This window comes from Camelina sativa, chromosome 14 (assembly GCF_030686135.1).
Source record: "Camelina sativa cultivar CO46 ecotype springtype chromosome 14, ASM3068613v1".
Lineage (NCBI taxonomy): Eukaryota > Viridiplantae > Streptophyta > Magnoliopsida > Brassicales > Brassicaceae > Camelina > Camelina sativa.
The window spans coordinates 34,535,888-34,559,017 of record NC_141893.1 but is presented as its reverse complement, the minus strand read 5'-3'; the positions used below and the strand labels follow the sequence as shown (position 1 = coordinate 34,559,017).

At 43.5% G+C, this 23,130-nt stretch overlaps 1 long non-coding RNA gene and 3 pseudogenes across 1 annotated transcript; 1 reads left to right on the top strand and 3 right to left on the bottom strand.

The window, feature by feature from the left end:
- Positions 1-170: 170 nt before the first annotated feature.
- LOC147929057 (uncharacterized) lies at positions 171-1,575 on the bottom strand (annotated as a pseudogene).
- Positions 1,576-4,366: 2,791 nt separating this feature from the next.
- On the bottom strand, positions 4,367-8,081 carry LOC147929056 (uncharacterized; annotated as a pseudogene).
- A 442-nt stretch (positions 8,082-8,523) lies between these two features.
- Positions 8,524-12,198, bottom strand: LOC147929055 (uncharacterized; annotated as a pseudogene).
- Positions 12,199-14,537: 2,339 nt separating this feature from the next.
- LOC147929054 (uncharacterized) lies at positions 14,538-15,378 on the top strand. Its single transcript, XR_015579518.1, has 2 exons — positions 14,538-14,914; positions 15,008-15,378. It is a non-coding gene; the product is annotated as an uncharacterized LOC147929054 (long non-coding RNA).
- Positions 15,379-23,130: the final 7,752 nt, after the last annotated feature.

The following is a 23,130-nucleotide window of genomic DNA, read 5'->3' as shown; positions in this document are numbered from 1 at the left end:
GTCAGTCTCAAATCCCTCGCTAATATTTTTATTCGTTATTCCCTCGCAATTTGCGAGGGATTAACGACCATTTTGCGAGGGAGTGCTAGCACTCCCTCGCAATTCCAACGCAAATCCATCGCAAATTGATAAATATTTTTTTTTTAAAAAACAACAAAAAGTACAATTGCTCAATCAGATTCATTTTCTGAACTACTAGAAATTACATTATCATCATTAGAATCTTCTCCATCATCGGACTCTTCAAATTCGTCTAATTCACCCTCTTCTTCGGAAACATCATCAACATCTTCAACTTGCCTGTTTTGTGGATCAATGTGGATAACATCTTCTGTTGACATGTTTGGAATGGAAATTTCACCGACTCTTTCTTGTTGCAACACGACTTGATCATCAACTAACCCGATTATACGGCCTTGAGGATTAACTTTAATGACTGATAACCACATTTCACGTCTTGGCCTTAAACGAGGATAGGGCAGAAAGCTCACTTGTTGTGCTTGTGATGCTAGGATGAAAGGATCAAATTTGGAGTACGATCTGCTCGCATTCACATCAACAACTCCCCAATTATTTACTCGCACGCCTCGGGCCGATGGATCGTACAAGTTACACTTAAAAAGTACGCATCTCAGATTCAGAAGGCCTGGATAATCAACTTCCAATATTTGTTGCAAAACGCCATAGAAATCGATATCACCAGCTTGTACATAGATTCCATAATTTTCTGTAGCTTTGCGACTTCCGTGTGCGTACGTATGAAAAGTATAACCGCGAGTAAAGTACATCGGAGCAGTGGTGATCTTCGCTCTTGGTTCCTGAACAAGCTCATGCAACCAAAGAGGCAAGGGTTCATTTCCACATCCATTCTGAACCTATATAAACGAATAAGATATTAGACCATAAGTTTATTTAACTTAAAAATTATAATACATATAGTTAATTTAAATTTATTTCATACATATACTTACATAGTATTTTAACCAATTAGCGAAATCCCGCTCTTTGTAGGCCTCATAGTCAGATTCTTCTAAATTAGGATATGCTTCACGAATCTGCATTTCAAAAAGTCTAAAAAAATAGAGATTTGTTAGTTCGTTATCTTATAAAATATAATTAATTTTAGTTTTTAAACAAGAATACCTTTCAAAAGGTTGAACGTAATCTAGATTCCTCAATATGTAATTGTGAGCTGCTCGACAATAGCTATGATCTTCCCACCAAACTTCCTTTATCTTTCCAGCAAGTCTTCCTATTTGAGTAAAGATATCTGGAACATCAGGAACATTATATGTAGGTGCAACGCCTCCGTCATCATATCGTCGAGTACGTGTTTTTTTCGTTCTCACAGTGGGGCTAAAGTAGTATGATGTAAAGTGAGACGTTTCCTCTGTTAATCTCCCGGCGACTATTGACCCCTCAACTCTGGCAAGATTTTTGGCCTTTCCTTTAAGAGCCTTTCATAAACCGCTCAAAAGGATACATCCAGCAAAATTGCACTGGGTCACCAAGATCAGCTTCATGTGGTAGATGGACTGGAAGATGTTCCATCACGTCAAAAAAAGCAGGGGGAAAATTTAGAGACAAATCCATCTGGAAACTTCACTTCAGATTTAACCCACTCGAACAACACTTTCTTAGCCTCTACTGACAATCGAAATTGGGGTACAGGTAAGATGTAACTCGATCCTTGCACATATTTCCGCCAAATCCAACCTAGATCTCCTGCTATCTTTTGTTTTACCCTGCACATTCAGAAGCGTAACGATGAAATTATCGAAAAAGTTTTTCTCGATGTGCATCACGTCAAGATTGTGCCAAAATAGAAGATCTTTCCAATATGGAAGCTCCCAAAAAATACTCTCCTTGTGCCAATTGTGAGCGCTTCCATATCCATCTGGCATGTTTGCTGGTGTGTGATAGTTACCCCCACGTTTACAGGTTTCTTGAGCTCCATAGTAATCAATCTGCTCAAATAAATCATTTCCAGAGACATAAGTTGGTGGAGGAACACAAACAACTTTATTCTTTGTAAATAACTTCTTGTTCCTCCGGTACGGATGATGCAAGGGAAGAAACCGACGATGACAATCAAACCAACAAGATTTTCGCCCATACTTTAACTGAAATGCCTCTGTACGTTCCATACAATAAGGACATGATAATCTTCCATGTGTTGTCCACCCAGATAACATTTCGTACGCAGGGAAGTCACTAATCGTCCACATTAGCACTGTCCGCATATTGAAATTCTGTTTTCTCGACGAATCGAACGTCTGAACACCTTCATACCACAATTGCTTCAGCTCATGAATTAGAGGCTGTAAGAAGATATCTAGAGATCGCTTTGAATTAGAGGCTCCAAAATACTCAAGAACAGAAATTCGCTTTGCATACACATATTTGGAGGAAGATTGTATGGCGTCAATATAACAGGCCATAAAGAATACTGCCTCCCTGACATACCAAATGGACTAAAACCATCTGTACACAACCCAAGATAAACATTCCTACACTCTTGAGCAAAGTCAGGATATACCGATTGAAAATGTTTCCACGCCTTTGCATCAGATGGGTGTGTAATTTCTCCTTCTTCAGTAGAAAGTTCTTCATGTCATCTCATTGCCGCTGCAGTCCGTTTTGATTGGTATAGGCCTTTCAATCTATCAGCAATAGGCAAGTACCACATACGTTTATATGGCACTCGCGTCCTTCCTTGTGTAGGTTGATATCTCGGCTTCCCGCAAAACCGACATTCCTGCAGCTTAGCATCATCTTTCCAAAAAATCATGCAATAGTCAACGCACACATCAATCATTTCAGATGATAACCCAAGACTCACAACCAACTTCTGTATTTCATAGTAGTTCTCAGCCGATACATTATCAGGTGGCAAATACTCTTTAATGAGTTCAGCCCAAGAATCCATGCAATTCTCACTTAAGTTATTATCAGCTTTAATTGTCATCATCCTAGATGCTAATGATAACTTAGAATGCCCTTCTCTACATCCATCGTAGATAGGTTGATTTGCAGCATCTAACATAGTATAAAAACGTTGTGCATCTACGTTGGGTTCTTCCGTATTATTCTCAGGAAATGCAGCAGTAGTTTCATGAAATACATCATTAACCATATCATGAAATCTATTTTCCTCATTATACCCATAAAAACCAAATTGATCAGATTCTTGATGCCCATAATTACTAGGTTGATCAACAACATAATTCATACTACTACTTCCAACGTTACTGCTACAACCCTCTCCATGATGATACCATACATAGTAATTTGGCATAAATCCTCTATTATAAAGATGCTTCTTCACTAGATTAAATTCCAAATAATTATCGTTGAAGCACTTAGGACATGGACAAAATATTGTACCGTTTTGACGAGCAAAGTCTTGGTTTGTCGCCTGGTACATGAAAGCGCGCAACCCATCACAAAACTCTCTCGTCACATCACCGGTCTCCGGATCTCTGTGATTGTACATCCACCGTTGCAATGTGTATATCTCATGCTGCCCGCCTCCAAACATTATTATATAATTTAAAAGTGTTTAGGTTTTTTTTTTAGCCTTTTTTTCTTTCACAATATTTTTTTTCGTATTCAAAGTGTGTCTGTTGGAAGTGTTTTGTGTTGTGGTTTCCATGGATCATAAACTTGCTATTTATAGGCCTACTAAAAATAGTTGCTATGGATTTGCTAGGAAAATTTGCAAGGGATTTGCGAGGGATATTTTAAAATATTATTTTATTGCAAGGGATTTGTGAGGCTTTTACTGTTTTGCCGACAAAACAGTTACACTCGGGAAAAACGTGGCTGCCGACATCATCGGCCCTTGCAACTCCCTCGCAAATTTGCTACGGAAAATGTCATCGCTAATCCGTCGCAATATGCGAGGGAGTTGCGATGTTTTTGCGAGGATGTTTCGCGGAGTCGCAAATCTGTCGTAAATCCGTCGCAAATTTGCGAGGGATTTCGCCGTCGCAAATTTTGCGAGGGAATTACAAGTACCCTCGCTAAACTAGCAAACTACTCGCAAATCCGTCGCAAATTTGCGAGGGCATTTTGCCATCGCAGATTTCCCTCGCAAATCGACTGTTTTCTTGTAGTGCATTTATAGAATTTGGTCGGTTATATCATTTATAGAATTTGGTCGGTTATATGTTATTCATGAGCACAGTACTAGTATTAAAAAGAGAAATATCTATTAAAATATTAAACACATGAAAGAAACATGCTTAATTATCTCGTTCCAACAGCAAGTACTTAGCATAAAACGTTTGACTCGAGAAGGATTACTTTTTTTTGGGTGGATGTTACAAAGTTGCAGCTAATTAAACGGATAGCCTAAAACGTCTCACTCAAAAAGGAGTTTATCATTTGGCCATGCCACTATTGAGCTGATTGTATCAGAAATGTACTGGATTTCTGAATTTGGTCTCCAGACACTTGCAGTACCAATCTTCGAAACTTCTACCCAGATCTTGCTGGCATTCTTGCCTAATGGGACGTGATGGACAACATCTGCAGGATCAATAGAACACACTCTGCCTTCTGCTACTATGCGTCCAGAGTTATTAGACTCTAACAAGATGCACTTCTTCTATGCATCTTTCCTAGTATTGGTGTTGGTACTTGTAGCACTCTATAGCACCCAAAAACATCAAATCTACTATTCAACATCCATCACAGCAAAATCAAAACTCTAACACAATAATGTATCCAAAAAGAGTATCATGCCTGACTAGACTTTCTCTATATTTCTTCTGGTGCATGTATGTAGTCTATCCTTTGGATTGGCCATGCGATTTTCACATTCAGTGCTTCACCCATCAAATATATTTCGGAACTTGGTCTCCACAAATAAGTATTTGGGTTAATAACACTTTCAACTTGACAAACAACCGCATTTTGATCTATACGAGTATCATCCACCATTTTGTTTTGATCAGCCAACAACACAACACCCTCAGCAATAATTTCATCTTCAAATAAACCCAAGATTTTGCATCTAGCAACTTGGTCATTTGTTGTAGGATCCTACAGTTATCGTGTGTATGGTTAGTCATGAAACAACTGCTGGGACATCCTAAAATATCCCAAATGGTTATTAAAATTTACCTGCTTAGAGCCATCAGTTTGATGAGAGACATCTTCATTGTCCAATATCACTTTATGAGATGGCCATGCTATTTTGGTCCCTACAGCTTCTGGCAGGGAAAATACATCTGTCGTAGGCCTCCAAATACATGCTTTTGGGACAAGTACATACTTGATGATTATAGCTGCCATGTTAGGACCAAACGGAATTCCGCTAATCCTATACTGAGGTTCAGCAGAGCAAAATTCTCCTTCACCAACGACAATATCTGTTTTAGAAACCCAATCCAGGATCTGACACCTAACTCCTCTGCTAACATTACTATCCTCAGATTGAGAAGCAACATTACCACCACTTTTCTTGTCAGCTAATTCCTGGACGAAATTCTTCAAGTCATGAACCTCGCTTTGCAATTCTTCAATTTTAGAATCTCTGGCATGGAGGTGTGTTAGCTTGGTAGTAGTAATCCCTCTGCCTATCCCTTTGACGCGTCAAGGTTTGTCAATCCCCAACACTTTGCTCACAGCATCCTCTTTAATATTAAAAGAACCGCTTGTTGAGTCCATTTGACTATCAAGTGATTTGATTTGTTCCTGAACAAATGCAATTCATGTATATTGGTCAAAAACCTATAGAGAAGACTTGTTACTTAACAAGAATTATGTACGATTCTTACAATAGTGTCAGCAAACTCGGGCTTCACAGGTCTGCTATTGGCATGTGTGTGTCCCGCAATACAGATCTTACTTCTAGTGACCGTTTGAAAGACCCCGACCCAAACGTCCCAGCGTCCGCGGTCACGGCTTCCATTCGGCCCCATTCCCGGCGGAATACCCATTGATTCAGGTACTTAGCTTTCGCTTGCGACCTTGCTTCATAACCCCTTTTCGCAGCGGAATATAACTTTAACCTTGACCCATCCCTTTGTGCTTAGCCATACAACCAACCAACCCCACAAGCTTGCACATATTAGGGATGGGGACATATAGTCCCTTCGGTTCACAGTGAACGGTTGCTCTATCTGCTTCCCAAACCACTCGTGTTCCCGAAGCTTGGCATCGGACGTCCCATTAGTTGACCCATCGGTCATACCATTGAACGCCATCGACTTGTCGGTCTTGGTATCAGAGCCAGGTTCAATCAAACAATCCGACCCCATAATTGAATCTCCGATCGACCACCGAAAAGGCCGATACTTCCGACAGACTTGTCGACCACCCGACCAATCAATCCAACCTACGGCTCGTATCGTCGATCCATTGATCACCCGATACGACTAGCGATTGAATCACCAGTCAACCCTCGATCGATCCTTCCAACCTATGGCTTGTATCATCGATGACCTTTCTATCGGTCCGACTCTATGACCGAACCGTCGATCATCCTGCGATTGGTTCGACTCCATGGACGAACCACCTCTTATCCTACGATCGTATCGGCCCGCTTGCCAAACTGTTGCTCGCCTCATCGTACCTTTGATAGAGAGGTAGCATGCACATCAGTTCGGACGAGTAAACTCGCCGAGCCGCACCCCCTTTTCTTCTTAGGCTTAGATGGACGATGGAAGGATGATGGGTGTCTGGAAATGATGGCCACGCCGTCTATTTATAGGGTCCTGGACAAAGTCTAGGCCCCGAAAGGCACCTGTCCGACAAGACCCTTTGATTGTGCACGTTTGTCCGTGCTTGTTCGGCAATGACCGTCCGTCTGTGGCTGTTCAGCCGTGCTTGTCCAACCGTGTCTGTTCGGCCATGACCGTTCGTCACCGCGTCCCATGACTATCGACGAGCTGTCCAGCTGACCCGCACACTGTCCACCACCTTCCAGCTGGCCGAGCTCTGTCGAGCTCCTTGGCAGCTGGTCGAGCTGACGCTAGCTGGCCGATAACTGTTCGCAACTGTCCGATAGCTGTCTGCAGCTGGCCGTTAGCTGTCCGCAGCTGGCCAAGAGTTGTCCGTAGCTGAAATACTTGTTCATCGAGTTCGTTCAGCTAGTTCAGCTCATATTCTAGCTGTTTGAGCTAGTAGCTTAGCTACTTTAGCTCATTTAGCTATCAATTTACTTAAAACAAACTGCCCCCCTTTAGGATCGCGGGACGCGGGCGTTACATCGTTCTAGGGTCTACACTATTTTTTTCTATAAGCAAGTCATAGTATTTATCAGCATTATGGAACTCATAATATAACTTGTATGAAATATACAAGATAGAGAGTTACTGACCATTTTTTGACCTAGTCTAAACATTCCTTGGCGACTAGTGGTGTGAGGAATCTGTTTCTTCCTCATTTCTCTAAACTTGTTGCTTTTTTCCTGCACAATGTGATGTGGTTAATTAAATTACAGAACAGTAATATGAACATCCTCAAATAAATTTAAACACATTCAACCTTAAAAACTGCTGTACTCCTACTCTTAATCCAAGAGTTCCAAGTTGCAATAGATGAGATGTTACTTGGTTTTAATGAATTCCTCTCTGTAGTACTCTTTGCATCTCGAACTTGGTTTAACAGCTTAGACTTTCCACTCCTCCAATACCACCCATCTGTTTTAAAATAGCATCCTTCTGCCACTCTTCTCTTAAATTAAATCGCGCCTATAGGAAAAACATATTTCCAAGAGTTAAACAAGATAATTGAGATGAGTTTATTAAATATAGTAGAATAGAGTAAACATGAACTGCTTCCCATAATGTATGCTTCGTCTGCTTATCAACTTTCCTCCAGTTATCAAGTACTACCGGAACATGTTCCCGGACAAGTGCACCAAGAAAAGATGATAGTGTTGCTGAACCTTCTCCGTAGTGCTCACCAAGCTCACTGAATTCCACATCTACTTTGTCCTCAGGATCCTTCGCCACTTTATGCATCTTGGTTGGTCCTCTTTTCTTCATTTCTTTTTTCACCTGAATGTGGTGTTTGTACTTCTTCATTGATAGGATTATGAGATTCTTGCTCCCTAGTCTCAGTTCCATCTGGTATCTAAGAAGGAGTTTCCTCAACAGTTTGTTTTGCAACCCCACCATCTGGTAATTGAGAATTTACTTCCTCAACAGTTTGTTCAAACACCCCACTATTGACGTCCTCAGGATTTTGTTCTGGAACCCAACCATCAACTTCATCGACGTTTTGGTCTAGAACCCCACAGTCAACTGCATCGACATTTTGCTCTGTAATAACAACTTCTTGATTCTCAACACCATCAACGTCACCCAACTTACGTGCCAGAATCTTTTGTTTCCTCTGTTTATTAGTCTTTTCGTATCTATGGGAGACCTGGGCTCCAAACCTTGCTGACGTGCACTTCGACGGACTAGTCCTCTTCTTGTCTTCACCATTTTTTTTCCTGGACCACCAACCAAAAAGTTAAATTAGCTATAAATCACAGTTGTTTAAACCTAAGTCAACGTGGATATACTATTCTGCCACTATAATCCCATCACAATCATCCCTAGCAAAAAAACTCTCATCATCAGAAGATTGATTATCCAAATCCTCAGGAATCTGGACTGATGAAGGTGCACCAACAAAGTCCTATACTGTCTCCAACTCGTGATAGCCCCTTGGTGGTGCTCTCATTACAACATACCACGGAGATGAGTCATCTTCTCTAGAGTAAAATACTTGTTTTGCTTGTGATGGGAGAATGTATGGATCTCGGAGGTATGCTATTTGGTTCATATGAAGGTTAACGAGCGTGAATCCATCTTCTTCTTTCACACCATATCCTCTGTTGGCCCAATTGCATTTGAATAATGGAACTGTGAACATATGGTAGTCAAGAAGAATTATCTCCTTAATCACACCATAGTATGTAACTATGTCAGCCATCTGTCTACTATCGCGTGCAAAAGATCTACACATGCTGAAAGCTTCATATGTCACTCCAGAATTTTGAGTCTTCCGTTTACCATCATCAGTGTGAAAGCAAAGCCCATTAATGACAAAACCTTTATGAGCTTGTGCAATGTATCTCGGTCCAAATGCTAACCACCTCAACTTCTTCGGATGATCTTTTGAGTTAGAAGGAATCTAGTTAATAAGAATATAAAAATGTAAGTGACTGATTTAAAACTAAAGACTACTTAATATATAAATGGATGTGTAAAAACCTTTTCCTTAATTCATTCTGTAAACTGGTCAGTATGATATTTCCATAAAACAGTTTCACTTCTAGCGCATCGAACATCCTTAGCTTGCAATTCTTCTTAATGCATCATGTTTTACCATACAAAACGATGTATATGATATGCAAGTTAAGTAAAGTTGCAGCTAATTGACAGGGGATGTTTTAACTTACTGTACATAAGGATCCATAATCGCCATGTTCATCAAAACATATCGATGTGCTACCTCTCTCTCTCTCTATTTGAAAGGGTCACCTCTCTGCCCTTCTGTAGCGATTGTCCTTCGACAACAAGTCCATCTGTCTCAATATCTTCATTACGGTTTATTGCTTCTTGAACAGGTACTGATTTTTTTAAGAACTCCAAACAGAATGTTATACATTCTCCAGCCAAGTATCCCTCAGCCATACACGCTTCTGGCCTTGCATAATTTTTAACATATGCCTTGAGTATCTTCATGTACCTGCTCAATGTAATATCAGTATCCCAAAACTAACACATTTATAAAATAAGACGAATACAATAAATAGAACTTAACCTCTCGAAAGGATACATCCAACGAAAGTGTACAGGTCCTCCTAAACGTGCTTCTCTTGCTAGATGTATAGGGAGATGGAACATGATATCAAAAAGTGATGGAGGAAAATACCGCTCCAGTTGGCACATCGTCTCCACAATCTCATACTCCAATGAGAGCAGCTTCTCAGGATCAATGGTACACCGCCACCCCGAGGTCCTCTTGGAAGCAATCCTCTCAATGCAGCAGGTAACAAATTCTGGATGAGTACATGATGATCATGGGACTTTAAACTACCAATCATAGGAGGGTTGATTGAAACAAAATTGGCAATATTTCCGCAATAGCCATCAGGGCCTCTGAATTTAGCCAATCGCTCACAAAATCTTTTTTTTTTCTGCCTTAGACGACCAGTAAGCCGCAGGGGGCAAGTACATTTTCTTACCCGTACTTCTGAATGCAAATGTTGTCGAATACCAATATCTTCCAAGTCTTTTCTTGCTTTCAGGCCATCTTTTGACTTAGCATTCTACATCAATGTAGATAATAAAGAATCCGACACGTTCTTTTCTATGTTCATAACATCAATGTTGTGTCGCACCGGCAATTCCTAACACATGAAAAGACAAAAAATAATAAAAATCAGTTAACCGGCAATGATGTTTATTGACCTTATAAATTAATAAAATATAAAATATTACCTTCCAATAAGGTAAGTCAAATAAGATTGACCCCTTCTTCCATCGCCACTGATCAGAAGTTTCTTCACACTCTCCCTCTGAAATCTCCTCATCTGCTAATATATCAGTTCTCTTCGTTTTAGTTTCCTTATCCAAGGGTCTTCCAAAATCATTCCTGAAATTCTTAAGTGTCTCAAAAATTTTAGGACCTGTTTGAATCCTATTCGCAGTCCCTTCCTCAACAGTGTTGTCAAACCATCCTTTTCTGCGTCTATAAGGATGTCCAGGTCTGAGTCGTCTCCTATATCCAATATATACATACTTACGACTAAACTTCAACCACCTAGCAGGTGTATCCTTTCCACAAACATTACACGCTTGCTTACCCTTCACTTTACAGCCAGACAATGTCCCTAAGGCTGGATAGTCACTGATAGTCCACAATAACAAAGCTCTAAGTGTGAAATGCTCTTTCAGATATGAATCATAGACCTCTAAACCCTCATTCCACAAATCCTTCAAATCATCTATCAAAGGAGCTAGATAAACATCAATGTTGTTACTCGGAGCTGTTGGACAAGGGATCAACATAGTCAACATGATATTCTCAGCCTTCATACACAAAGTTGGATGCATGTTGTAGTTCACCAACAACACTGGCCACACACTGTATTTGGTATTTTGAATAGCAAAAGGATTCATCCCATATGTAGAAAGACCGAGTCGAAGGTTTCTCGGTTCAGCAGCAAACTCAGGCAATTTATCATTGACATGAGCCCAAGATATAGAATCTACAGGGTGTCGCATTTTACCATCTTCGGTGGCATTGGTATAATGCCAACGTAAATCCCATCAATTTTTTTGGATCTAAACATCCTCCTGAATCTGTCCTTGATCGGAAAGTACCTAAGAACCTTTCCTGGAATCCCCTTCTTTTCCTCACCACTTTGCTTATCTATCTCCCATCTTGAAGCACTACATCTTGGGCAGCTTTCCATCTCACCAAACTTTTTCCTGTAGAGAATACAATCATTCTTGCACGCATGAATGATATCATATCTAAACCCAAAAACCTTCAATAATTTCTAGATTGCATCCGTAGACTTTGGCAGCACATTGTCTTTCGGCAGCATGTCATGAACTATCGTAAATAACTGATTGAAGAAGTTTTCTGATAGTCCGCTTTTCACTTTTATCTGATAGAGGGCCATGATTGCAGAAACCTTGGTGTAATTAGAACATGTTGCATACAATGGAGTTTCAGCATCTCTCAAACTCTTCCTAAATTCAAAGTCTCCAGTAGTGGCATCCTCCTCAGATTCTCCTGTGTTTGATTGTTGTGGACTGCCTTCACCATCAAAATAAGCCGTCCTTAGCAAATCATAAGCTTCAGTTTCTGATGTTGGAACACTATCCGACATCTCATCCTTTCTTCCACCATGCATACTCCAACACTTATTCCTCATGTACTTCCTATCCATACCCTTAATCACTAGATGCTCCACTACTTTGTCTAAGAGTTGATGTGAAACATTGCGGCAATCGATGGACGGACAGATAATTTCAGTCACATTACCCATCTTCCTTGCTGAAGCAGTAACAAAATTAGTTGCCCCTTTCACATACTCAAGGCTAGCCCTGTATGTTTAATTAGAAAATTGAAAGTAAATATATAATAATGTTCAGAATCATATCATATGGAATATACAAAGTTCATATGTATATCAACAGATTCATACCTTGGAAGCCAAACCCATGTCTTGTCCATATATCCCCAATACGATCACAAAAACTCCACCACAGTTCAAACGATAAGACACTCAAATAACTAGAGCGAAAGTACAGAAATAGAAAAAGTTCGAAAAGAACAGCTTACAATGAAAATCAATCGGACCCAAAACCGTGATGCTTTTACCTAGTAAAAAAAACAGATAAGTAAAGATCGAGACAAAACCCAAACAATTCTAAAGTCTGAGCATAAAAACACAAAACAATTCTCAAGTTTACTAATTTCTAATTTTACCTTTATCAGACAAAACACAAAACAATTCTTTCACTAACATGCGAGCATAAAAAACTGGATTAGTGTAGAAATAAAATGCTCAAAATATACTGTAATTGAAAGCTACCAGATCTAAGAGTGAAAGATCGACACATGCATAAACATATACATCTGAGAATGAGATAGCGACAAATGGATATACAGACAGATCTGAGAGTGAGAGATCGACACATATATAAAGCATAGAAATTGAGAGTGATAGAGAGGAAGAAGTTATACTCACTCTGTCGCGACCAAATCAGAGTGGTTGCGAGAATTCTGATGAGAGTAGGAGATCGAGACAGAGACAAAAACGAAGAAGAAGGAGGAATGATTAAGTAAGACAAAGCTTAAGAGACCGAAGGAGAAGACGTTCAAAGAGTTAAAAAAAAAATTGAAGAAGAAGGAGAAACGATTTTTAATTTTATAATCCCTAGCTTTCAATATTTTCCCCCAAATCAATTTTCAAGTCGCGGGCACTAAAAATTTTATTTCCCGGTTACTATTATTATAGCGTTTCTAATCTGAGAATGCTATTACTCATCAATCCAACTAAGCGCGAGACCAAATTATTTTTGCCGCTCAAAATAAGATAGTGTTTATTTAAAAGAAACACTGTTAAATTTTAAGAAAGAAGATAACTATAGCATAAGTGAACAAACCGCTATATCCCGGTGCTATTAATACCCCGATTTCTTGTAGTGATAGAAATAAACTCGTGAATGAGTATGACCATTCCTTGGACTTGCTTGATTCGTTCCATCACTACATCCTTCAGGAACTTCTAGTAGGGAGGTATTAGGGTGAAAGCGTCAATTAAAGGCATGCGGAGCTCGAGCTCATGCATCTATTTTTTGAACAATTCTTTGTACTTCTCAAGAAGTTCCTTGCGAAACCGTCCTGGAAATGGCAAGGGTTGCTTGTAAGGTGGACGGATGAATCGTCTCTCTTTTTGTTTTTCTCCTCCTGTTTTGTCTGTGAGTGGTGGGATTACAGGAATGTCACCCCGATCATCAGTCCGGGTGGGGTGATCGGGTAACGGGTTGGGTTGCTTTGTGAGATGGTTTCGTGGATGAGTAGGAGTGGGCGGCTCACGGAGATCCTCCCCATCTAAGTCATTGCTGTCCTCAGGAATGATTGGTGGTGCCTCCTGAGGTGGTAAGTGGCGTCCACTCTGTAGTGCTATTGCGAGCGCGGACTCCTGACTTGTTGAAGTTGAAGCTGATTTATCTGTTAGCAGCTGTATGCCAGAGCTCAAAGCATCAAAACTTTTGTGTAGTTGCTGATGATTGGTCGATAACTGTCTTGCGAGGTCATCGAATTGTGTATTAATTTGGACCGCAACGGTTTTCTGAGTGGACAGGACTTGGTGCATTAGTGAGATCAAATCGAGGGATGAGGAAGTCTGTGAAGTGATTGGGCTGATAGATGGATTATTGTGGATGTAGGTACTGCGCCCTACTGTATTATTGATGTAATTCACTTCCGTTAACTAAGTACTCTTCCCACTTTGTTGCAGAAACTGCTCCTCGTCGGAGATGGCATGGACGTGCTGTTGCGGGTTGAGGAGCTTATCCAAAATATCATTGAGGGGTTTCATGTCTCTCTTGTCAATATACGAAAACCTGTCCAAAGCCACAAAACAGCCACAACTATTTTGTAGCTAGTATATATTAGCCACAAACCCGACACAAAATTATGTTGTGGCCATGTTGTAGCTATGTTGTAGCAATTTGTGGCTAATTAGCAACAAAAAAATTTGATAGCTAGTTGTAGCTAGTTAGCCATAAATTAGCAAAAAATTAGTCTGTGGCTATTATTTTTATAGCTATTTATAGTTATTTTGTGGCTGCTCTAAATTCTATGCACCAAAACTTACATGTATGATAAACAAATTATTTGATCTATAATCTATATGATAGAATTATGTTTAACACAAAAACAAGTAACCAAAAGAGATAAACTCAGTTTTGTAAAATGTACGCCTATACGGTGATGTTTAAATACACAAAATAGAGGAAAGCTACTAACCCACTAAATATACGCCTATACGGTTAAGATACGTGACTAATAAGTGGAAAAGCAACCCACTAAAATGTCACTATTCATTTATTTTATTTATTACTCTATTTAACCTAATTAATTTAGTAGCTTCTTCTCTTTCACCTAATTCTTGTTCTCTCCCTTCCACTTCCACTTCCTCTCCTTCCTTTCCTGCCGCACACTCCCACTCCATCGACTCCACACCATCAATGTCTTCTTCTCGGAAGACTCTCGTCAACATCTAGCAAGCTAACCAATCTCAAACTCTGATTACCTCTCATGATTTTCTTCCTTTCCTCTCCTCGTAATAGCCTCTTTCACTATCTTCCATGGATGGAACTCATAGATCGGAGCTCTTTTGCTAGGCTTGACACTCTTTCTGATCCCTCTTCCCAGATCTGTAAGAATCTTGCTTACTTCAATGTTTTAATTTCTTTCATCTGTCCAGATCTATTCTTTAAAAAAAAAATTGAAGGGAGCTTATTTGTTGCAGAAAGCTTGGGAAGTCTTATGCTTGCCTTTGATTCTCTAAGAAGCTAAGTTGTTTCTTTCATTGATCTTAAAGTTTAATTAATCCAGGTTATCTTAATTCAAGCTCTAATTTGTTAGATCTTCTGTTTTATTCTAGTTTTGTCCTCTTTTTTTGTTTCTGCAGATTTTGACTGTTTTATGTATGAAAAAGGCATGTATAAGGAAAGAGGAGGAAGACATCGGAGAGTGAAGGAGAGAACGTGTTTGTATGTATCTATATAATCGTATATGTATAGAGAAAAAACTCGTATACATATGTATATGTGTTTGTGTATATATATATTTGTAATATTGAATGTTTTTTTTTAAATAAATTATTTAAGTTGCCACAAACAATTAGTTCAAGTTGACAAAAATAACCATAAAACCAGAATATAAAATAGCTACAATGTCATAGATACGATTTATTTCGTTGCAAGTTGTGGTTATTTGCCACAAAATCTGCTGTGGTAAATCTGTGGCTAATCTTCCGCAAATAGTCACAACGAAAAATAGCTACAACACTATAGCCATAAAATTTTGTTGTGGCTTTCCGATGCTATTAGGAAAATAGCCACAAGATATGGGTTATAGTTACAAATTTTGTTGTGGCTTTGGACAACTTTTCTTGTAGTGTGTATTTGGCATCATCTTCGCCACTAGATTGCACAGTGCGATTGACGAGATTATGGACAACTCAACCAAAAAAGATGAACATGAGGAGAATTTTGAACTAAAAGAAGCATTGGAGGAACCTCTTGAACCAGAGGAAGTACCGGCGGAGCAGCTTGTACCGGAGGAAGCATCGGAGGAAGTGTTGATCGTTCTGGCGAGTTCTTTAACAAGATCAAGATTCAGGAGGTTCAACCAAGCTATCAATGGACTAATCAAGGAGCTGGACAAGAAGCAGGAAGATGTGGCTCAAACCACTTGGACAATGCTCACAGCTCAAGGTGCTCGGTAAAAGGTAAAGTGTTGCTTATGCACTCTTTTTCCCTTGTCAAGTTTTGTCCCATTGGGTTTTCTTGACAAGGTTTTTAATGAGGCCTAAGTAACATTTTCAAGACCCCTTTGCCAGACCAAGTTGTGGTCCAAGGCCCCATCTCTTTGCTTTGACCCATTTTCTATCTTTTCTCTCTTATTCAAACTTGCATTTATTGCTTTGTAATTTCCTAGACATTATGCATGAGCTTGACCTTGTTAAAGCTCTTGCATGATTTCCTAGGCCTTTAATTCCTCTCTTCTCCATCGTCCCCCCTTCTCCTATAAAAAGACAATGTAGTTCTCATTTGTTTCTCATCAAACATTTTAATCAAAAACCTTCTTTTTACTTGTTTGATCTGAGAAGTGTGTAGTATCTTTTAAACTTGTTTACTTCTTAGTGTGTCATATCTAAGTTGTAATCAAGCCTGTAGTCTAAGAGATCTTCATCTCTCTTAGAAGTACACTGAAAGACCCCGACCCGGACGTCCCAGCGTCCGCGGTCACGGCTTCCATTCGGCCCCATTCCCGGCCGAATATCCTTTGATTTGGTCACTAAGCTTTGGCTCATGGCCTTGCTTCGTAGACCCCTTTACGCAGCGGAATATAACTTTAACCTTGACCCATCCCATTGTGCTTAGCCATACAACCAACCAACCCCACTGGCTTGCACATATTAGGGATGGGGACATATAGTCCCTTCGGTGCACGGTGAACGGTTGCTCTATCGGCTTCCCGAACCACTCGCGTACCCAAAGCTCGGTATCGGACGTACCGTTTAAATGACCCATCGGTCATACCATTAATACCCCGATTAACTCGTCGGTCTTGGTATCAGAGCCAGGTCCGATCAACTATCCGACCCCATAATCGAATCGCTGATCAACCACAGACCTGGGCCGATACTTCCGACTGACTTGTCGACCACTTGACCACCCGACGGATCAATCCAACCTACGGCTCGTATCGTCGATCCTTTGATCACCCGATCCGACTAGCGATTGAATCACCGGTCAACTCTCGATCGATCCGTCCATTGACGTGGATCGTCGATAACCTTTCGATCGGTCCGACTCTCTGATCGAACCGTCGATCATCCTGCGATCGGTTCGTCTCCCCGGACGAACCGCCGCCTATCCTACGATCGGATCGGCCCGCTTGCCGAACCATCGCTCGTCTCATCGTACCTTCGATAGAGAGGTAGCATGCGCATCAGTTCGGACGAGTATACTCGCCGAGCCGCACCCCCTTTTCTTCTTAGGCCTAGATGGACGATGGAAGGATGATGGTGTGTTGGAATGAAGGCCTTGCCCTCTATTTATAGTGCCCTGGCCGAAGTCTAGGCTCCCAAAAGGCACCTGTCCATCAAGGCCCTTCATTCGTGCACGTTCGGACATGCCTGTCCGTCCGTGCCTGTCCGGCCATGCCCGTTCGGTCATGCCGTCCCATTACCGTCCACGAGCTCCCCAGCTGGCCCGGAGACTGTCCACCATCGTCCAGCTGGCCGAGCTTAGTCGAGCTGACGCTAGCTGGACGCTAGCTGGACGAGCTGATACTAGCTGGCCTAGCTGTCCGCAGCTGGTCCATAGCTGTCCACAGCTAGCCTATAGCTGTCCATAGCTGGCCGATAGCTGTCCATAGCTGGCCGATAGCTGTCCGCAGCTGAACTACTTGTTCACCGAGCTTGTTCAGCTCATTCAGCTCGTATTCCAGCTATTTGAGCTAGTAGCTTAGCTACTTAAGCTCATATAGCTATCGATTTCCTTAAAACAAACTGCCCCTCCTTTCGGATCGCGGGACGAGGGTGTTACAAGTCTACCCCCCTTAAAATGAATTCGTCCTCGAATTTGGTGGGTGTAGAGATTCTCGACCTTCGTCCACTTGAGACTTGATCTATTCTCGATCATGCTCTTTTTAGGACTTGGTCATTTTCCTAGATCTACGTCTTTCTCAACGCAATCTTTTCCCATTGATCTTGGACAATCTCCGAATAGATCAAGTCTGTTCCTGTCCTAGTTCCATCCCAACTAGGACAATTTCCCGACCTTGGTCCTTCCTGGACGTGGTCGTAATTCCCGACCCTGGTCCTTCCCGGACGCGGTCGTAGTTCCCGACCCTGGTCCTTCCCGGACGCGGTCGTAGTTCCCGACCCTGGTCCTTCCCGGACGCGGTCGTAGTTCCCGACCCTGGTCCTTCCTGAACAGGGTCGTAGTTTCCGACCATCTGGTCGACATGCTATGTGTTCGATGTTTTGAACAATCGCTCGATTCACGAGCGCATCTTGGCGAACACATTCCCGTTCCCAAGCATGTCTTCGATCTTATCAGAGATTTCCATTTCGTCCGAACACATAGCATAACGGCATACGTCCTCACAGGATCGCGCATGCTCTGATACCAACTTGAAAGACCCCGACCCGGACGTCCCAGCGTCCGCGGTCACGGCTTCCATTCGGCCCCATTACCGGCCGAATATCCTTTGATTTGGTCACTAAGCTTTGGCTCATGGCCTTGCTTCGTAGACCCCTTTACGCAGCGGAATATAACTTTAACCTTGACCCATCCTGATGTGACCCCGGACTACGGACGTGAACCACGGCCGTACGGACGGAGCAAACCCAGCAGAACGATTCGAAAAGTACGACTCGGTTGGGCCGTGAGCGGATGGAATCGGCGGTCGGAGCGATGTACGGAAGGAAACGGCACAAAGGAACGACAAGAACGGACGGAGAGAGACTCGCGAGGAGATGCTCGACTCGTTTGTCTCTCGGATAGATGGAGATAGACGTGGAATGAGGTAGCGACACACAAGGGATGGATCTCCTTGCGATACGGCCAAACTAGTAGCTAACGAACCCGGTTCGTGCAGCTTCTAGGGTTTCGTTTCAATCACTGAAAACGAGAGAGAAGGATAACTTCTGGTTCTTAATTCTTAATAGTCTGCCTTACATGATAGGGTCTAGGCCCTTTATATAGGGCCGCTTACATAGAGGAACTCTCAAAACCCTAAACACGTGGGTGGAGATAAAACGCAGCGTTCAAGACATAGTTTTTAAAAGAGAAATAAAACTAAGGATAGAATGGCCACGCGGCCGAAGTGGTCCATGGCCATGCACTAGGGTCCATAGCCTCGTTAAAACCCCCTTGGTAAACCACGTAGGGACAAACCCAAGGTGGGAAAAAGAGTACTACTTTCCCTAATGACTTGGAGGTCTTCACCCTTGTGAGATGGTGAAGACCGTTAGAAGAGCCTCGGTTGGCTGCTCATCGGGTCGGTTGGGGCCGCGGTCGAGTTCCGCTTGTTCCTGGACGAAAGCTTGGACAAAGATGAGGCACTTCTTCCTTGCGGTCCTAGCTGCGGTCCGGCTCCTTGTCGTAGCTCCGGGCATCAGGTTCGGTGCTTGGGTTGAGGGCCGTTTACTTCCAGACGCAGTCGCGTCCATGGTTCCTTGCGCGCTCCGGTCCTCGTCCGTGTCCGTATGCTGGTCATCGTCCCGGGTTCCATCATTCCCTCCCCCTTGGAAAGGTTTTGCCCTCAAAACATCTTCCTCGGTACCTACATCAAACGGGGCCAAGTCAGAAACATTGAATGAGGTCGAAGTCAAATACTCACCGGGCAGTTCAAGGCGGTAGGAATTGTCGTTGATCCTCTCGACGACTCGGAAAGGTCCATCTCCGCGGGGGCTCAGCTTGTCCTTCCTCTTCTGCGGAAACCGTTCTGGCCGTAGGTGCAACCAAACCCAGTCGCCTTCCTTGAAAACCATGGTCTTCCGGCCCTTGTTGGCTGTCCGCGCATAGTGTTCGGTACGCCGCTCTATGTTGGCCTTCACTTCCGCATGTAACTGTTTGATAAGCTCGGCCTTGCTCGCGCCATCTTGGTTCACTACTTCTCCGGGCGGCAAGGGTAACACGTCCATAGGAGTCAGCGGTTTAAAGCCATAAGCGATCTCGAACGGCGATTTCTGGGTGGCCGAGTGCGTGGCAAGGTTGTAGGCGAACTCCACAAATGGAAGGCATTCGACCCAAGTCTTCCTGTTACTGCCGATGGTGGTCCGCAGTAGTGCTCCGAGGGTGCGGTTAACCACCTCTGTTTGGCCGTCCGTCTGCGGATGGCACGCGGTCGAGTACAACAGCCGCGTTCCGAGTTTTCTCCATATGGTCCTCCAGAAATGGCCGAGGAACTTGGGCTCGCGATCGGACACAATGGTACGGGGGAGGCCGTGTAGCCGCACTACTTCTCGGAAGAACAGGTTGGCGATGTGCATGGCATCGTTGGTCTTGTTGCACGGTATAAAATGGGCCATTTTGGAGAAACGGTCCACGACCACGAAAATAGCGTCCTTCTTGTCGCACGGTGGTAGACCAAGGACAAAATCCATAGATAGGTCAACCCACGGACTTGATGCGATCGGAAGGGGTGTGTACAGGCCATAGGGACGCGTGGTGGACTTGGCCGTCCGGCACATAATGCAACTACCGCAGAATTTCTCCACCATGCGCTTCATCTTAGGCCAATAGAAGTGCTCCTTCAGGATGGCCATTGTTTTGGCTACGCCATAGTGTCCCGTGAGCCCTCCTCCATGTGCTTCCCTCATTAATAACTCCCGCATCGATCCGGCCGGGACGCACAGGCGCCTCTCCTTGAATAGGAACCCGTCATGTACGAAGAACTTGGTATAGCTTCCTTTACCATGTTCCTGGTAGCACTCAGCGAAGTCCGGGTCCAAACCATACGCGTCCTTGATGTGCTCAAACCCGAGGATCCGTGCGTCCATGGTGGTGATCAGCGTATGGCGCCGTGAAAGTGCGTCGGCCACAACATTCTCCTTGCCCTTCTTGTACTTGATGACGTAAGGAAAGGTTTCGATAAACTCCAGCCACTTGGCGTGCCTCCTCTTCAGGTTGGTCTGGCCGCGCAAGTGCTTCAACGTCTCATGGTCGGTATGAATGACGCACTCCTTGGCCAATAGATAATGTTGCCAAGTCTCCATCGCGCGGACTAAGGCGTACAGCTCCTTGTCGTAGGTTGGGTAATTGAGCGTCGGTCCGCTGAGCTTCTCACTGAAGTAGGCAATAGGCTTGCCTCCTTGCGTCAACACGGCTCCAATGCCCACCCCGGACGCGTCGCACTCTACTTCAAATGTTTTACTGAAATCCGGCAAGGCCAATAGAGGCGCGTGTGTCAGCCGGTGCTTGAGCTCGCGGAAGGCTGCTTCTTGGGCCGGTCCCCACTTGAACTCAACGCTCTTCTTTATGGTGGCGGTAAGTGGTGCAGCTACCGAACTGAAATCCCGCACGAACCGCCTATAGAAACTGGCCAGGCCGTGAAAGCTCCGGACTTGACTGATATTGGTCGGGGTCGGCCACTCCTCGATGGCCTTGATCTTGTCATTGTCCACCTTAAGCCCCTGCGCACTTACAACAAAGCCTAGGAAAACTAGCTCGTTAGCTCCAAACACGCATTTCTTAAAGTTAGCGTACAGTTTGTTCTCCCTAAGAGTGTCCAAGACCAAGGACAGATGTTCTAAATGTTCCTCAAGGCATTTACTATAAACAAGGATGTCATCAAAGTAAACAACCACAAATTTGTTGATATAGACCCTAAGGACATGGTTCATCAGTCTCATAAAGGTGGAGGGAGCATTAGATAGACCGAATGGCATTACCAACCATTCGTACAAACCTTGCTTGGTTTTGAACGCGGTTTTCCACTCATCTCCTTCTTTCATCCTCACTTGATGATAGCCACTTTTAAGGTCTATCTTGGAGAAGATGGCGGAACCGCTGAGTTCATCAAGCATGTCGTCTAGGCGCGGAATGGGATGGCGGTACTTGATGGTGATGTTGTTTACTGCCCGGCAATCCACGCACATACGCCATGTCCCGTCCTTCTTAGGTACCAGCAAGACTGGCACCGCGCACGGACTAAGGCTCTCTCGGACGTATCCTTGCTCCATGAGTTCGGATACCTGGCGTTCAAGCTCCTTGGCCTCTTCGGGATTCACGCGGTAGGCAGGACGGTTCGGGAGCTGGGCTCCGGGTACAAGGTCGATCTGATGCTCAATGCCGCGAAGTGGTGGTAGACCGTGCGGTAATTCATCCGGAAACACGTCCTGGTATCGTCGTAGGAGCGGTCTGATCATGGCCGGGACGGCGTCCTGCTCCGTACCTATACTCACAACATCCTTAAAGACCATCAATAAGACTTGACAAGTGGAGTCACTAAGTGATCTCCTAACCGTGCTAGCATTAATCAAGAAGTTCATTTTAGTGCTCGGTTCCTTAGACATTTTCGATTGCAGCTCACAAACTTGTGTGGGACTCAATGGTTTTAGGCAAATACGCTTATTATCATGCACAAAGGAGTATTGGTTTGTGTGGCCACAGTGAGAGGTCCGCTTATCAAACTGCCAAGGACGCCCCAAAAGGAGGTGGCTAGCTTGCATTGGAACCACGTCACACAAGACTTGGTCTTTATAGGGGCCTACACTAAACGGGACCGTGACCTGTTCGGTGACTGGGACCACGGCCTTGTCATTCAACCATTTGAGTTTGTAGGGTTTAGGATGGTTTGTGGTACCAAGAGAAAGTTTCTTGACCATGTAGGAACTTGCCACATTTGTGCAAGATCCACCATCAATGATCAAGCCACAAACCTTCCCACTTACAGTGCATCGCGTGTGGAATATGTTGTCCCGCTGGTGCGTATCGTCCGGACACTGGCTAGTATTAAGGACCCGTCGGATCATAAGCAGCTCTCCCTCGTCAGGCTCGGCGACGGCTTCCTCGACCTCCTTAGCATCGTTCGGCTCGTCAGGGTCGTTGTCGTCCTCGGATTCAAGCTCCCCCGACGCGGTAATGGTCATGGTACGCGGATTGGGACAATCTCGGGCGTAGTGGCCTCGACCTTGGCACTTGAAGCATATTATGTCTCGGCTACGTCCTTCGGTCGGTTGCGGCCTGGGGTCGGTACGCGAGTCCTTGTTCTGGTCCCTTGGTTTGAACCGTGAGTCAATGGTGACGGCCTTGGACTTCTCTTGTCCGCGGTGCCCTCCCGGTCCAGGGGACGAGTTTGGCGACCAACTAGGCGTTCCTTGAGCGCGAGAGCGGTGGACGGTGTTGGCCT